This window comes from Macaca fascicularis, chromosome 7, assembly GCF_037993035.2.
Source record: "Macaca fascicularis isolate 582-1 chromosome 7, T2T-MFA8v1.1".
Classification (NCBI taxonomy): Eukaryota; Metazoa; Chordata; class Mammalia; order Primates; family Cercopithecidae; genus Macaca; species Macaca fascicularis.
Window position 1 is genome coordinate 112,882,154 of NC_088381.1, and position 18,667 is coordinate 112,900,820.

At 39.9% G+C, this 18,667-nt stretch overlaps 1 pseudogene; it reads right to left on the bottom strand.

Annotated features, from left to right (window-relative positions):
* Positions 1 to 622: 622 nt before the first annotated feature.
* On the bottom strand, positions 623 to 2,332 carry LOC135971971 (dedicator of cytokinesis protein 11 pseudogene; annotated as a pseudogene).
* Positions 2,333 to 18,667: the final 16,335 nt, after the last annotated feature.

The window sequence follows — 18,667 nt, forward strand, 5'->3', positions numbered from 1 at the left end:
CATTTTTTTGCTAAGTTCAAAGTATTATTTCCTTCACTTCTAATTACAAATAAGTTTTACCTTTTATTGTATTTCATTATACAATTTTACATAGTACCACTATTGTTTTAAGCAATAATTAAGCAAATTGAACTACTGTTTTTGAGCTCTATTTTTCAGCATATAGATTTACCTTAAAAAGTACAAACCAAGCACAGTGGTGCAATTTTCCAGGGACTTTCAAATTACTTAAATATTTACAAATATATAACCCCTCTGCTGGAACACATGAAAATTTTGGTGTTGAGAAGAAACACTCCATGTATATGAAATCTTTAAATGTCAACATTTGCACAGTTCCAAATACTCCCGAGAAAGGTCAGTCTTACTGTCATTTACCTCTGCATTTTTTCACACTTCAGTGTATCTTGGGGAACCATAACCTCGGTTACTCGATGTACCACTAATTGCACAAAATATATGTAATGTGTTGCTAATCCAGGGAGAATGCATTGTGTCTTCTTGTAATATCTGCTCGTGGATAATGTCAAATAATTCTTTTATTATGTTTCTGAAATTTGACTTTAGCCCTTCATGGTACTCAACTTGATCTTCTTTTTTTGTTTGTTTGTTTGTTTTTTGGTTTTTTTTTTTGTTTTTTTTTTTTTTTGGTTTTTTTTTGAGACGGAGCCTCGCTCTGTCGCCCAGGTTGGAGTGCAGTGACCGGATCTCAGCTCACTGCAAGCTCCGCCTCCCGGTTCACGCCATTCTCTTGCCTCAGCCTCCTGAGTAGCTGGGACTACAGGCGCCCGCCACCTCACCTGGCTAGTTTTTTGTATTTTTTTAGTAGAGATGGGGTTTCACCGTCTTAGCCAGGATGGTCTCGATCTCCTGACCTTGTGATTCGCCCGTCTCGGCCTCCCAAAGTGCTGGGATTACAGGCTTCACCCACCGCGCCCGGCCAACTTGATCTTCTTTAATTAGCCACTTATTTAGTTCAAGTGCAATGCTGCATGCTTGTATGAATTTCCTAAACATGTCTTTCAACTCACTTTCTTAGATGGATACTTGCTAGCTTGGCTGTCATTTAAGAAAGCCCTTGCTTATGCTAATGGACCTGCATTGACCTGCAGGGAAACACAGCCCTGCAATTTAAGTTGGAGCTGAATCATGTCCATGTCAACCGAGGAGCAAAGCTTTTGAAGAATCTGCAGTTTTATCTTTTATTTCATCAGTGGCAACATCAATTGGTTTTAAATTAATCTGCTGTTTACAGTTAATAGGGATCCTCTTCTTCACATAGGGAAATGAGTTTGAAGTTGTCAAGATTTTACGGCATTGCACTGTTCTTCCGTACAACCCTGCTTTTTGCCTGAAAAAGTGTAAGGAGCCACAAAAACAAATCTGCTGATACTATGATTTTTCAAACTCAGTCTTTCTTTCTGTGAGTTCTTTGTCATCAAAATAAGGCTTCACATAAGTAACTTGCTTGTGAGCATATTTTGGATCAAGCTCTTTGGCATTTACCTTGTCTGTATCCTGAATTATTTTGACATTCTCCATACCAAATTTTTCACCATAAAGTTTAACAAGTCTCAGGGAAATTTCTGAGAGGCCAGTGAGCTTTGGTTCTTTATAGATGTAAAGATGTTCCATCTTCTTCTTCAAAAAAAGACTGGCCATAAAGGCAACCCTGAAGAAAGTGCCTAAAAGTCTTTTTTTTTTTTTTTGTATGCATAACTTCCAGAATTTTTGTGTAAGCTCCATGAAGAGTTCTATAAACTTGAGTACGTTTCTTAAACCCATGATTTTTCTCATAAATTGGAATGATCAACTTGGAAATCTCAGAAATTATTTCATAAAGTTTCACCTTCCATAAGCTATCCACACATTGTTCTAGCAACTCCAGCAAGACTTCTTCACTATAATGGACATCCATCATCCCAGCATCTTCTTTCATTGCTCCTTCTTCATCTATATTGGGAGTAATTTTCTTGAAGGGTGAACATCCATTAAGAAATTTTTTTTAAATGAAGAAACTCTGCAACTAGAGCTGCTACATGGACATAACACATTGCAGCCTCTGAAAAATCTCCATTTTTTACATGAATGTTGGCCATGCTATCAAGTCAGGTTTTCCTGAGCTCTGGGATACTTGCATAGGACTTGGTTAAGCTACAGTGGAGATCAATTCACATTTCAGGGTCTTTCTCATGCTCCTTCATTTGGACAGTGGCCATAAGAACAATGCAGATTCTCTTGGTCAAGTCTTTGACTTATGTGGGAAAGGCAGTTGCTTTCATAGGTCTGTCACTATTTGCAAAATTACTGATAATGAATAAAGACTCCTGAAATCTTGATCTTCCACTTAGTGTTACATCAGCTATCAGGTGGCTTACAGCAATTATTATCTATAGATGTGTCCTCTGAACAGTCTTCCTTTTGGTATACTCAAAGTTGTTTCTCAACAAAAGATACAAAAATGCAGATGTTTCATTTCTGGTTGAGTTAATCTTCAATGTGCAGCACTTTAAAACCTCATAGCAAAATGCAGCACACATGTTTACTCTTCCTTTGAAAAAGTCTGAAGGAAACTTACTGATGAAAGCTCTCAGTGAGGCAAATACATGTTTCAGCAACACTTCAGATTGTCCATTTTTAAGAAAAGCAAGATGAATATCAAACATCTTTTTCATTAATGGGTTGTGATCATCATTATTTAAAAGTTGGGTCTTGAAGCCCTGATGGAAAATGACATGGTATCTAGTACTGTTAGGGAAATTTCAGTAGCTGTATTGCCTTCAAGAAGTTCCTGGTGGAAAATGTCTGTTCAGTTGTTCTAGAACTGTGATTAAGTGTAAATGAACTTTCTAGGCTACTAAGATGCTGAAGCCGGGTCTGCATTATCCCTGATCTGTTTCAAAGGGCAGGCATGGTTTGTGATTTTTGGTCTATTCTGAACTGTTTTGACAGCCAGGCATCATGCACCTTGCTATGTTTCTTTTCCCCATATATCTAAAGTGAAACAAGCATACTTCTAAAAGTATAAAGATGTGTATGATCTCCTGAGGAGATACTTTATTCCAGTAAATTAAGAGAGTATCTTCCGAAATCACTTTTACTATATACAGTTAGCACATCAAGAGGCTTCTGATTTCATACTGATCCAGGCAGTTATACTGGGATACGCTACTCCTTGTAGAACTCTGTCAGGTATTTGCACCAGCTGGAAGTTTCCCGATCTGGAAATCCTGTTGCTCCTTCTGGGATAAGGAAACCTCTTGAATCTTCTCTCTTAATTCCATGTCCATTTTGAAAAGACCCATAAGCAGTGCCTTTGTCAGTGCTCAGACTCCCTCTATTGTCAGGTGAAGTAAAGCCATATGGAAACTCATCTCTGGATGTAGAATTAGGCATAGCTGCACAAGAATACAAGGTAGCTTGACCTGCTAATCGCTGCATATTTTCCAAAAGCACTCCAACAAAGGGGAGGTACAATTGTGCTATTTTGGCTTGTTGGTTCTTGTGCTGGTATCTTGTGTCAAATGCATGTTTTATCAAAATGTTCTTTATGACAGAGATAGCTGTATATCTGATCTCATAATTGTCCTGAAGAGCAATGGAAGTTTCCCTCAGAAGTAGACCAAACAAGAAGTGATGCTTGCAATACTCATCTGATAAACTGTATTCAAGAATCAAGAATCTTGAATACAGTTTAGGTTTTGCAAATGCCATTGGCAAATTCAGAGGAATGTAACGTTCGTGATTGCAGATTGTTTGCAGAAATTCAAACTTGTATTCAGCCAGAACATTAGGATCTTTGGGGCTGAATTCAGATATATAGTCAAATTGAAAACAAATCCTCTATCCATTAGTGTCAAACAGCACTTCAGGAAGCTAGTCAAACTGTAATTCACATTTCTGGACTCATTGGGAATCTCCGCATACAGAATAGTCACATGGTTATTGCAAGAAGCAGTGAATGTAAGGCATGATGATATGCCTCAGGAAATCTCTGGCCTCGGGGAAGCTTAATCTTACTCTCTTTCAACAAGTATGTGGCCATCAACTTTGCAATTATTTCGAAGAAAAACCATGAGTACTTTAGCAATGTGTTTATTGCTAAAAAATCTGCAGACTGTTTCAATAGTGCTATCATCGTAGCAGCCAGGGTTTTACATATCAGCTGGGCCTAAGAAGCACTTGGTTTTTCAGGTCCGAAGCAATACTTTATGAATGATCTTAAATAACTATCCAAGCCTTCTTCATGGCACTTTGATACAATATGTAAGAGAACCATGGTGCAGTTGATAGGAACATCATCTTCATGGATCATATTTGTGAGAACTCAGAAGAGTTGCCTAAGAATTACAGGTAGAAACTGTATCATGACTTGGATCTCCATGGCATGCAAAGACTTTAAGTATTTAATGAGCTCCCCTGGAACTTCTTTCCAGCCTGACTGAATCAGCTGGCAATGATGGAAGAATTTGTGCAAATGCAGATCTTAAGTGTAAATGGTAGATTCTAAGTGGCTTTTAATCTTCCACAAACGCTTTGCACCATCTACCTGTTTAATACCCATGTTACATTGTCTTCTTGATTATCCATCATTCAGATTCAAGTAGCCTGGGGGAAGATTGGCAGAAACTGGCAGCTGCTACCCAAATGTGATGATTATACCATCTTTCAGCAAAGGTACCAAAATTCAAATGGAGTTTCAACTGTGTCTTGCTTTTTGGTTGTTCCCTTTGTGATAATTTCACAACTTACATGATAAAAAGTGAAAAGCAAATGATGTTTTTGATGGAAGTGAATGTGAAGCTCAATTTTAATGTCATCATAGAACTCTGGGTTTTGATTGTGATGCGAGACAACAGCATAAGCATTTGTGGTAAAAACAGACCCTGCAGGTTTTCCATAAACACACTTTAGAGCACTAGCATCACTTTCATCTGAATCCTGGAATTCCATACAGACTGAAATGTTCCTTGCCTTGGCAAATGTTTTCTAGCTATCGTGTTTTAATTGCAAGGGATATACATACAAATGGTTTTTGTAAATAGTAAATGGATAACAATATTTTGTCATTTCTGGAACAAACTTTTCAACCTCCATAGTAATATTTTGGCACTGGGGCAGGCTTGGAACCTGGGTCTGCAGAAGTAAGCCCAATGCTGGGGCAGGCCTTGAATCTGGGGCTGCAGGGACTGACCTGAAGCCTGAGACTGTAGGGGCTGGCCTTGTGCCTGTGTTCACTGGAGCAGGCCTGGTGCTGGGATCCACAGCGAAGTCTGCTCACTACACTCTCCTTCCCTCATGTGGTGGGTCTCTTTCTGCATTGCACTGTTTAAGTTTGGGGGAGCAGTGATGCTGGCAACATGGAACTGTCCTTCCTACCCTCTTAAATGTGCTTTTCTTATTTCCATGCTCTAGCCAGGTGCTGTAATCTCTCATCTGGATTCGTTGGCTCTTACAAAGGTATTTTTGTACATAAGTGGTTGCTCAAATTGATGTTTCTTCAAGGGGATGACTGCTAGAAACTCATATTCTGCCATCTTGCTGACGTCAGCTCCTCTAATACCCAAGACAGCAGATGAACAAGTGTTTTTTTCAGATAGAGCTCTGGACTTGAGGTTTTTTTAAATAGAGACTTCATACAAAAGATCTCCAGTCTGTCTACATTTTCAAACATAGAATCTATAATTCAGTGACTGTCGGGTTCTCAAAAAACTATTAGTTCTTTACCCATCAATCCCAGAAGATTCATTAATCAGGGAATAATTGGGATACATCACCAGGCTAGGGGTTCTCTACCATCAATGAACAGAAGAGGAGGTATATAGTCCCAGCATTTCTCCCCTCATCTTTGTACCCTCTCCTCCCTAGATGATTCTGTTCACTCCAAGGATAAAGGTGGAGAAATCTATTAGAAACAAAACAACATAGCCTGGATAAGACAAATCCAGGGAAAGATGGGTTGTGATGCTTTCCTACTTCATGAACCTACTTTAAATAAAATGTTTAATCTTAAATGTGTTCTGATTACTCTGGAATTAAGCTTAGAACCCTCTTCCTAAAGAAGGAAATATGGCTTAGAAAAATAACAAATTTATAACCACTCATTGCAGGCACCCACTGGACTTGGAAAACCATAGATGCACAGGAACACTTTGTACTGTTTTTGCAACTTTCCTGTAAGTCTGAAATTATCTCAAAACAAAAAGTTTTAGAAAAAAATTCATAGATCTGAGGTTGTCAAAGGTCTAGGAAATGAGAATATCTAGTGTTTAATTAGAGCTTTTTGCATTGCTAACATATAAATTCCTCTGAACCCTTCCCAATTTTTGGGTAAACTCAACTACACATAAAAATGACAGTGAGAGTGAGCAGTTGAGTCTCACCCCTGGGTAACTGTCATGAAGGAAAGAACACATGTGAAATAGCAAGATAATCCATAAATCGTTCTAATTCAGCAGAGAGTGTAGAGGAATATAAAGAACCCAAGGATCTGCAATCATGGGAACCACTTTGTGTTTCCACAGGATGTAAAATAAAGATTTGAGACAACATTATATGGATATTCAGGAATCAGGCCCCCACAGTGGTTGGCATTTGGTCCACATGTTAGAAGTTCTTAGTTCAGTGTGGTATTTGGTAAATGTTATCTATTGACAGTATTGTTTAAAATTGGAGCACAGGTAGGAAGGTCCATCTGTGGCAACATAGGAAGGAGAAACAGCCAGGACCTGGCAAGTGATCTGCCCAGTAGTTTCTAGTGGAAATACTGGGAAAAGGAGAAACTGCAAAACTCAAAGGATCATCCACGACATTCAGCAGCCTCAGGCAAAATTCCAGAATCAGTTTTTACCAAGATGAGCCTAAGGTGAATTGTAGAATCTCAAGAATAGATAACTCACTAGCTTAAAATTCATGCTTAAAACTTCAGATAGGCAAGTGAGCAAGGAGTTTTTCTGAAGGATACCTGCCGTAGGTTTGCAAGGCTATGAGTGAGGTTATCATTCTATTTTAGAGAGATTCAGTAATGCCTGAATTCTACCACTTACCTCTTCCACATTTGTGGTTCTCAACTAGAGTACCAATGCACATAGGACTCACAGCCAAATAAGAAATAAAATACCAAATTATTAATGCTTGGGCAAGCAAATGATACTCCCTGTTGCTGGTCTTTCCAGTTAAATTGAAAGAATATTATCTTCAAAAAATGGTGCTGGGACAAATGGATATCCACATGCAAAAGAATAAAGTTGTACTCCTATCTCACACTATATACAAAATTAACTCAAAAAGATCAAAGACCTAAATTTGAGAGCCAAAATGTAATAGAGTCTAATTCTAGTTTTTGATGTTTGACTGTGAATAACTTTTAAGCCTCATCCATGACTTTTCCCTTCTTCCACACGTCTGGGAAAGCTGATAAAGCTCAGATGCTCTCACCTTTAGTGTCTTCAGGGAATTGAAATTGAAACACATAAGCTCCTGCTTGTGTGCAGTAAACCTCGCCCTGGCCCAATCCCCTACAATAGAAATCTCTAGCCAGTTTCATTTCCTTGCCTTTCAATCCATTTACAGACAAGCTTGAGAAGCCTACCCTGCTTTAACCCAAAATCCTCACAAGTAATAAAACTTTTCACACTGTTGGGGTGTGTGTGTGTGTGTGTGTGTGTGTGTATGATCATCAGTCTTGACATTCAAATCAAATTGTGAGTGGTAATCTAGCCTGTATCTATGGAGTAGTCACAAAAGTTGATACTGTGAGCCAGATTGTATCGATGTTGACCACCACCACTGGGGGTCTTCCTTCTCTTGCTCTTAACTGGGTACAAACCATTGCATGTAACAGGTAGGATATTTCCTCTGCTTGCTAGCAAGCTTGCACTTTGAGTTGTGCTGTACTACGCAACATGTGTCGAGTCCTACGAAACCTCTGTTAAAAATTTAGCTGACATAGGCCGGGTGCGGTGGCTCATGCCTGTAATCCCAGCACTTTGGGAGGCCGAGACGAGTGGATCACAAGGTCAGGAGATCAAGACGATCCTGGCTAACACGGTGAAACCCTGTCTTTACTAAAAATGCAAAAAATTAGCCGGGCATGGTGGTAGATGCCTGTAGTCCCAGCTACTTGGGAGGCTGAGGCAGGAGAATGGCCTAAACCCGGGAGGCAGAGCTTGCAGTGAGCCAAGATCTCGCCATTGCACTCCAGCTTGGGCAACAGAGCCAGACTCCATCTAAAAAAAAAAATAGCTGAAGGAGGTCAGAAGTTTTTATATTTGCATTTGGGGATAAAAGTACAGCATTGGGGCCCTCCATAAAGTGGTCTTGGTTCATGTATCTCAGGCTGGACCTATCTGTGTATCTTAGAATACAGCTGTACCAGGTGCTGGGTTCGGGTAAAAGACTCTTACCCTGTAATCAGCTGGTTGTATCTCAACCTGGCACTGTCCCCTGGTCTATAAAATGCTTTTGGGAAAGACTATACTCTATGCAAGATATACTCCATCAGTGGTTGCTCATAAAAGAACAATCATTACGAAGAGATTTTGTTGTTGTTGTTGTTGTTGTTGTTGTTGCTGTTGTCATTGTTTTTCACTTCAGTGACTCTGGTAGGTGTAAAGACTATCTCACTGTGGCTTTCTTTTTTTTATTGTATTTTAAGTTCTGGGGTACATGTGCACAATGTGCAGATTTGTTATATGTGCCATGTTGGTTTGCTGCACCCATCAACTCGTCATTTACATTAAGTATTTCTCCTAATGCTATCCCTCCCCCAGGCCCCCACCCCACAACAGGCCCCAGTGTGTGATGTTCCTCACCCTATGTCCAAGCGATCTCATTGTTCAATTCCCACCTATGAATGAGAACATGTGGTGTTTGGTTTTCTGACCTTGTGATAGTTTGCTGAGAATAATGGTTTCCAGATTCATCCATGTTCCTGCAAAAGACATGAACTCATCCTTTATTATGACTGCATAGTATTCCATGGTGTATATGTGCCACATTTTCTTAATCCAGTCTATCACTGATGGACATTTGGGTTGGTTCCAAGTCTTTGCTATTGTGAATAGTGCCACAATAAACAAACGTGTGCATGTGTCTTTATAGTAGCATGATTTATAATCCTTTGGGTATACACCCAGTAATGGGATCACTGGGTCAAATGGTATTTCTAGTTCTAGATCCCTGAGGAATCACCACACTGTCTTCCACAATGGTTGAACTAATTTACACTCCCACCGACAGTGTAAAAGCGTTCCTATTTCTCCACATCCTCTCAAGCATCTGTTGTTTCCTGACTTTTTAATGATTGCCATTCTAACTGGTGTGAGATGGTATCTCATTGTGGTTTTGATTTGCATTTCTCTAATGATCAGTGATGATGAGCATTTTTTCATAAATTTGTTGGCTGCATAAATGTCTTCTTTTGAGAAGCATCTGTTCATATCCTTTGCACACTTTTTGATGGGATTGTATGGTTTTTTTTCTTGTAAATTTGTTTAAGTTCTTTGTCGATTCTGGATATTAGCCCTTTGTCAGATGGATAGATTGTAAAAATTTTCTCTCATTCTGTAGGTTGCCTGTTTACTCTGATGATAGTTTCTTTTGCTGTGCAGAAGCTCTTTAGTTTAATTAGATCCCATTTGTCTATTTTGGCTTTTGTCCCCATTACTTTTGGTGTTTTAGTTATGAAGTCTCTGCCCATGCCTATGTCCTGAATGGTATTGCCTAGGTTTTCTTCTAGGGTTTTTATGGTTTTAGGTCTTACATTTAAGTCTTTAATCCATCTTGAGTTAATTTTTGTATAAGGTGTAAGGAAGGGGTTCAGTTTCAGCCTATGGCTAGCCAGTTTTCCCAGCAACATTTATTAAATAGGGAATCCTTTCCCCATTGCTTATTTTTGTCAGGTTTGCCAAAGATTAGATGGTTGTAGATGTGTGGTGTTATTTCTGAGGCCTCTGTTCTGTTCCATTGGTCTATATATCTGTTTTGGTACCAGTACAATGTTGTTTTGGTTACTGTAGCCTTGTAGTATAGTTTGAAGTCAGGTAGCGTGATGCCTCCAGCTTTGTTCTTTTGGCTTAGGATTGTCTTGGCTATGCAGGCTCTTTTTTGGTTCCATATAAATGTTAAAGTAGTTTTTTTTTCCCAATTCTGTGAAGAAAGTCATTAATAGCTTGATGGGGATAGCATTGAATCTATAAATTACTTTGGGTAGTATGGCCATTTTCACGATATTGATTCTTCCTATCCATAAGCTTGGAATGTTTTTCCATTTGTTTGTGTCCTCTCTTATTTCATTGAGCAGTTGTTTGTAGTTCTCCTGGAAGAGGTCCTTCACATCCCTAGTAAGTTGAATTCCTAGGTATTTTATTCTCTTAGTAGAAATTGTGTATGGGAGCTCACTCATGATTTGGCTCTCTGTTGGTCTGTTACTGGTGTATAGGAATGCTTGTGATTTTTGCACATTGATTTTGTATCCTGAGACTTTGCTGAAGTTGCTTATCAGCTTAAGGAGATTTTGGGGTGAGATGATAGGGTTTTCTAAATATACAATCATGTCACCTGCAAACAGGGACAATTTGACTTTTTTCCTAATTGAATACCCTTATTTCTTTCCCTTGCCAGATTGCCCTGGTCAGAACTTCCAATACTATGTTAAATAGGAGTGGTGAGAAAGCGCATCCTTATTTTGTGCCAGTTTTCAAAGGTAATGCTTCCAGTTTTTGCCCATTCAGTATGATACTGGCTGTGGGTTTGTCATAAATAGCTCTTATTATTTTGAGATACATTCCATCAATACCTAGTTTATTCAAGTTTTTAGCATGAAGGGCTGTTGAATTTTGTCGAAGGCCTTTTCTGCATCTATTGAGATAATCATGTAGTTTTTGTCGTTGGTTCTGTTTATGTGATGGATTATGTTAATTGATTTCTGTATGTTGAATCAGCCTTGCATCCCAGGGATGAAGCCAACATGATCGTGCTAGATGAGCTTTTTGATGTGCTGCTGGATTCGGTTTGGAGTATTTTATTTAGGGTTTTCGCATCGATGTTCATCATGTATACTGGCCTACAATTTTCTTTTTTTGTTGTGTCTCTGCTAGGTTTTGATATCAGGATGATGCCGGCCTCATAAAATGAGTTAGGGGGGGATTCCCTCTTTTTCTATTGCTTGGAATAGTTTCAGAAGAAATAGTACCAGATCCTCTTTGTAACTCTGGTAGAATTCGGCTGTGAATCCATCTGTCCTGGACTTTTCTTGGTTGGGAGGCTGTTAGTTATTGCCTCAATTTCAGAACCTGTTACTGGTCTATTCAGAGATTCAACTTCTTCCTGGTTTAGTTGGGAGGGTGTATGTGTCTGGGAATTTATCCATTTCTTCTAGATTTTCGAGTTTATTTGCGTAGAGGTGTTTTTATAGTATTCTCTGATTGTAGTTGGTATTTCCATGGGATCTGGGTGATATCCCCTTTATCATTTTTATTGCACCTATTTGATTATTCTCTCTTTTATTCTTTATTAGTCTGGCTAGCGGTCTATCGACTTTGTTGATCATTTCAAAAAACCAGCTCCTGGAGTCATTGATTTTTTGAAGGGTTTTTGCGGTCTCTTTTTTTTTTTTTTTTTTTGAGACGGAGTCTCGCTTTGTGGCCCAGGCTGGAGTGCAGTGGCCGGATCTCAGCTCACTGCAAGCTCTGCCTCCCAGGTTTATGCCATTCTCCTGCCTCAGCCTCCCGAGTAGCTGGGACTACGGGTGTCCACCACCTCGCCTGGCAATTTTTTTGTATTTTTTAGTAGAGACAGGGTTTCATCGTGTTAGCCAGGATGGTCTCAATCTCCTGACCTCGTGATCCTCCCGTCTCGGCCTCCCAAAGTGCTGGGATTACAGGCTTGAGCCACCGCGCCCGGTGGTTTTTGGGGTCTCTATCTCTTTCAGTTCTGCTGTGATCTTATTATTTCTTGCCTTCTGCTAGCTTTTGAATTCGTTTGCTCTTGCTTCTCTAGTTCTTTTAATTGTGATGTTAGGGTGTCAATTTTAGATCTTTCCTGCTTTCTCTTGTGGGCACTTAGTGCTATAAATTTCCCTCTACACACTGCTTTAAATGCATCCCAGAGATCCTGGTACGTTGTGTCTTTGTTCTCATTGGTTTCTAAGAACATCTTTATTTCTGCCTTCATTTCGTTATTTACCCAGTAGTCATTCAGGAGCAGGCTGTTCAGTTTCCATGTAGTCGTGCAGCTTTGCAGTGAGTTACTTAATCCTGAGTTCTAATGTGATTGCACTGTCATCTGAGAGACAGTTTATTGTGATTTCTGTTCTTTTACATTTGCTGAGGAATATTTTAATTCCAATTATGTAGTCAATTTTAGAATAAGAGTGATGTGGTGCTGAGAAGAATGTATATTCTGTTGATTTGGGGTGGAGAGTTCTGTAGATGCCTATTAGATCCTCTTGGTTGAGAGCTGAGTTCAAGTCCTGGGTATCCTTGTTAATTTTCTGTCTCATTGATCTGTCTAATATTGACAGTGGAGTGTTAAAGTCTCCCATGTCAATCTTAGCCTCCTGCACTAGCAGCAGGAATTTCAAGCCAATGGATTTAGCTTGCTGGGCTCTGTGGGTGTGGGTCCCACCTAGACAGACACCAGAGGGAGTCTCCTGGTCTGCTGGTTGGGAAGGCCATGGGAAAAGCACAGTATTTGCGCAGGAGTGTACCATTCCTCCCAGTACCATCTCTCACAGCTTCCCTTGGCTAGGAACGGGAAATCCCCCAATGCCTTGTGATTCCCAGGTGAGGCAATGCCCCGCCCTGCTTCAGCTCACCCTCCGCGGGCTGCACTCACTGTCCAACCAGTCTCAATGAGATGAACCAGGTACCTCAGTTGGAAATGCAGAAATCACCCGTCTTCTGCATCGATCTTGCTGGGAACTGCAGACCAGAGCTGTTCCTATTCAGCCACCTTGCCAGAAAAATGGGGAGATTTTTAAAAAGAGAGAGAGACAGTGACAGAGAAAGAGAGAGAAGAAGAAAAAAGCATCCATTTTGTGGGGGACTGAGATTCACACTCTAAAGAACTAAGGGCTCACCAGAACACTTAAGTATCTTGGTTGCTATGCTGCATATGCCTCTCTCACAACTAAGATCTTAATCTTCAAGGTAATATGAAAAAACACCCATGGCACCCTTGTGGCACAGCCAAGGTGTTAATCCAAGCCTGACTTAAGCCTGGGATCCTTTAATCCTGTAAAACATCCATTGCCATGGGGCAGGTCCCTAACTTTGATGATATCTATTTGAGGCTCTCTGGTGAAAAAAAAGTATGACTATGAGCATGTTGGAGGACTCTCCCTTCTCTCTTCTTGAAACATGTCTAGTAACACCACACACACATACACACACAGAGAGAGAGAGAGAGAGAGAGAGAGACAGAGAGAGAGAGAGAGAGAGAGAGAGAAGAAAAAGAAGGAAGGCTGGATACATGAGGAAGAAACAAACTAAAAGCTAACACAAAAGTCCACAGTTTGACCCAGCTGGAAATCGAAAATGTAAAAAAGAATGTATATAACAAAAGATAAAAGGGCATTGACTGGCTTCTGTGCTTATATAACATAGGTTCTGAATTAACTTTAATATCAGCTAAATTGCCCCAATTGGCAAACCTTCATGGATTTAATCAATACCAGGGATCCCACTATATTTAAACAAGGTACCCCCTACACTCCTACAAGAGTTACCAAATATAAAATAGAAGACAAATAGGTGTATGCCTCACTTTGGTCATGGAAACTATCACCTTGCGTAAATTATCCACAGTCATCGCATTGACCTAAAATATACCATAGTGGACATGGATGCTCTTACCCAGTGAATAACAAATTAAAATTAAATTAAGCCTTTGGGGCTGGGCGTGGTGGCTCACACCTATAATCCCAGCACTTTGGGAGGCCAAGGCAGTTGGATCACATGCGGCCAGGAGTTCGAGATCAACCTGGCCAACATGGTGAAACCCCATCTCTACTAAAAATACAAAAAGTAGCCAGGCATGGTGGCAGACACCTGTAATCCCAGCTACCCAGGGGGCTGAGGCAGGAGAATCACTTTAACCCACTTTATTATCTTTGATGGCTCAGAGTTTGCAGTGAGCCAAGATCACACCACTGCACTCATTCCAGCCTGGGCAACAGAGCAAGACTCTATCTCAAAAATAAATAAAGAAATAAATATCCCATTGGTACTTGACAAAATGTGAAGGATCTTCTCCTCTAGTTAAAATAATTGATATGACCCAATGTAAATTAAAATATTTAATGATTGAAATCTATTTTATAAGATATGTAGAAAAGAGGTGATTATCCTCACTGCTTCTCCATTTAACTGCCTAATTTGGCCTGTATTTGAACTTGGAAAGAATGACTGCTATTGGCATCTCATTGTGGATTACCACAACATTAAACAACATTTGATGGGTCCCCCCCCATCAAATCTCGTATACCCATTAGTATTAAAACTATTGACTCTATCCAAGCAGCAATTGATAAATATTTTGTTATTGTAGATTTGACTAATCTGTTCTGTTTAGTGACTACTTTGAGAGTCTCTGAGCTGCAGTTTCTTTTCACCTCAGAAGAGGCACAATACACTTTTACTCATGGGGTACCTCAACGGCCTTAACATCACACACAATCTCGGCAGGCAAATCTTAACTGTATCTAATTTTCTCTAGGGTCACAGTATGAAATTACATTGATGCCATTCTCCTCCAAGCAGATTTGTTAGAAGCACTCACTTGAAATATATACTCATAAAGTAGCTCAAAAAGTGGGGTGAGACATTATCCCACATATATGTAAAGCCTCAAGACTTGAGAGTTCCTAAAATGTATTTGATAAACCAAGGGCCACTCCATCTCGAACACTGTCAGAAAACATCTCTTGAGCCTTGCAGTGTCCACATCTTTTAGTTCTTTATGGGTTCTAAAAACAATATATTCCTTATTTACAGATTTTATGTAAGCCTATTTATGCTATTACTTGAAAATTAGCCTCCTTTAAATGGTGTCCCTCCAACAAAAGGCTCTAGAATCTGTCCAAATTTCAATACAACAAGTATTCTTATTAATGCCCCAGACTTCTTCACTGTAGAAGCTTTAGCAATCTCCTCTCATCTCCTGGAGACTCTGAACCATCCAGTTTCTTTTTTTTTTTTTTTTTCATTATTATACTGTAAGTTCTAGGGTACATGTGCATAACGTGCAGATTTGTTACATACGTATGCTTGTGCCATGTTGGTGTGCTGCACCCATCAACTCATCAGTACCCATCAGCTCGTCATTTACATCAGGTATAACTCCCAATGCAATCCCTCCCCCCTCCCCGCTCCCCATAATAGGCCCTGGTGTGTGATGTTCCTCTTCCCGAGTCCAAGTGATCGCATTGTTCAGTTCCCACCTATGAGTGAGAACTGCACTCCTCAGCCCTGTGCTGCACACCATTAGAGCAGCAAATTCTGGCCACATCCTAGGCTCTCCTAGAAATAGAGGCTGTCACAGGACCTGAGCCCATGAACCTTAATAGCCACCTGCCCATTATGCCTTGGGTCATGGAAGCAAAACCCTGCAAGCTCAGCAGAACTACAGAGACCTCCTTGCTACAGAATGAAATTAAGCCTGAACCTTCTGACATATTTCATCTGTAAAAGAAGGTAGCCTCCTCTGTCCTCAATTTTTTACAAGATGCTATAGTGCTGGAGGGGCCCAAACCTCTCCTGGGCCCCTCAGCAATCTGGAGAACTCCAGAGGGTCAAATGAGTAAACAGTGATGGAGGTTTGTAGAATTTACAGGATTCCTCAAGTATGAGAAAAATGATTCCGGATGGAAGAGCAGAGAGTTGGAAGGAATGAAAAGCAATGAAAATGCTAAATATGTGGGTGAATCTAAGTTAACAGTGATCATACAAATCAATTATAATAATATCTTATGGAGTTTCAAATATATAGAGAATTAAAATTGGAATAACAAAACAATAACAATAACATATAAGTCAAGGGGAGTTAAAATGTTCCAAGATCCTTCCATCATTTTGAAGAAAAGTAAATTAACCTTAGACTCTAATGAGTCAAAAATGCATGTTGTAATTTCTAGGCTAATTGCTAAAAGAATAGTAAAAGAATGTATACCTTCTAACAATCAGAGGAAAATATGGAACAATAAACATTAAAAATTCAAAACATGAAAGTGGAGAAAAAAGATATAGACTGGATAGGACAAAAAGAAAGATGTAGAGAATAATAAACTTAAACAAAGATGCATCAATAATTATATGAAATGTAAAGTAACTAAATATTCCTATTAAAATACAAAATTGGTTAGGCCAGATTAAAGAAACAAAGTCCAACTATGTGCTGTTTACAAGAAACACATCTAAAATACAAAATACAGGAAGATCAAAAATAAAACACAACACAAAAAGATATACCATCAAACACTAACAGAAAGCTGGTAACTATATTAATATCAAATAACCATAAAGCAAAAAGTATCACTAGAAATAGAGAAGATCACTTTATCACCTTTGATGGCTCAATTTACCAATAAGTTAAAATAATTCTAAATGTCTATATCCCTAACTCCCACCCCTCATTGATAAATTCCCATGGATAAATTAAAGTTCCAATGAAATTAGAGCCTATAGTTCTTCCCTTTCAATCTTTTTCTGCCCAATGGTCTTTGCCTAAAATGTGTGTCATTCCTGCAGCACTACCAAAGTTAAATTGATACCACCCTCATTTCTTACATGTCTAATTTTTCAGCTTGAAAATATCAGTAAGACACATGAGTATCAATGCCACTCCCAAAACCCCCAAAATTTAGAACAAATGTGACAGCTGCCCCAGTGGCATTTCCCAAGACAAAGCAAAGTTCCTACATTGCTGTTGCCAGCCAGGTACTAGAGCAGAGATTTGGTGTTATCTGAGAGAAGGAGGATAGACAGAAAAAGCAAAAGAAAAAATGAGAAATTCTTTGTGGTTCTATCTTGCCAGTATGCCAGTCACACCATGCTAAACATTTGAGGCTACAGTTTATGAAATTAAACATAACTGAATTCAATTAAACTCAAGGCTTACAGAAACTCAAGGAGTTGTTAACCTGAGAGGCTGTAGTCTACTTTTATCCTCAAGGACCCAGGGAGAAGCAACAGTCTCTTCCAATTGCTTCTCACCAAAACATTGTTTTCCTCTGCTGTTTAATTCCTGATGGCTTGGTTAATCTTCACCACACCAAGGGCAGCATCCAAAAATAAAAATCCAAGCAAATAAAAACTCCCTGTTACTGTCTTGTTTCCTACTGCAAATTACCTGATCTTCCCTGAAGAACAAAACAATCTGTTGGCCCTTGCTGAAAGACCAGAAAGGAAAGCAAAGAAGAAAGGGGGCTAGTGCTGCATAATAGCAAAATGCATCTCTAAAAAGCCTGAGCACCAAAGCTGTGCCATTTTGAAGTTAGTTGTCTCTGGCCCTAGCAAGAGGTCATCCTTTCCCTATGTACTCTGCTCACAATATTTGAAGCTACCTCTGTAAGTCTACAGCCACCTAAGAGGTTCTTCTTGCCTCAAGGAAGTACTTCTTTCCCCTCTCAAGACTAGATCCCTGCTTGCTCAGGCTGCAGTCTCAGTCAAGTCTACCTTGACCCCAAAATGAACCCTTTTTCTTGCCAAATCCAGCCTGGGCCCCATTCCAGCAATATCATCTGCTGCAGCTGGGCTGCCACAATTTAGGCCATCTGCTGGCTGCCCACCACACAAAAGCCAAAGTCTTCCCACACAGCACTTTGACTCCAAATTCCAGGCCCCCTGTTTATGTTCATTCACCCCACAATGAACAGCAATATTTAGGAATGCAAGGTAGGGTTTGGATGTCTGCTGTTAAGTTCAAAACGTGTCCTACCACTCACCTCTCCTGCTTATATGTTTTCCAACCAAGAGAGTTATATTTAGGAAATAGTAACCAGTGGGAAAATTACTGCTTTATTAACAGTCAAATTAGCCTCCAATAATTCCCAAAGTTGAGGGCTGACAGAAACTGGATTGAGGAACATGGCTTAGTCCTGGAGGCCTAAATGGGGCTTCCTGTACTCTCCCCTAAATCTAAAATGGCAAAGCCTGCAGAGAAAACAGACTCTGGCATTATGCCACCACCCAGTTGTAGACCTGGAATGGGGAAAAGGAAAAACATAGATCTTGTCTAGACAGTTCAACACAGCAATTAAAGATACAAAAGAAGAGAAAGACGTCTGCCTTGTTCTAAAAGGGCAGGGCCTGCTTGGGTGTGCTTACCATGGGAAGGTAGGCAGAGCAAAATAGAATACCATGCATAAGTACTGATACCCTGCCATCTTAGTTTGGGCTTCTTTAACATAGCATGACAGACTGGGGGGCTTATCAACAATAGAAATTTATTTTTCACTGTTCTGGAGGCTGGCAGCTCAAGAGTAGGGAGGCAGCATGGTCAGGTTCTGGTGAGGACCCTCTTTCAGGTTATAGACTTCTGACTTCCCGTGGTGCTCTCACATGGTGGAAGGGGCAAACGAGGTCCCTTGGTCCTATTTTCTAACGGCACTGATCTTATTCATGAGGGTTCCTCCCTTATAACCTAATCACCTTCCAAAAGGACCCAC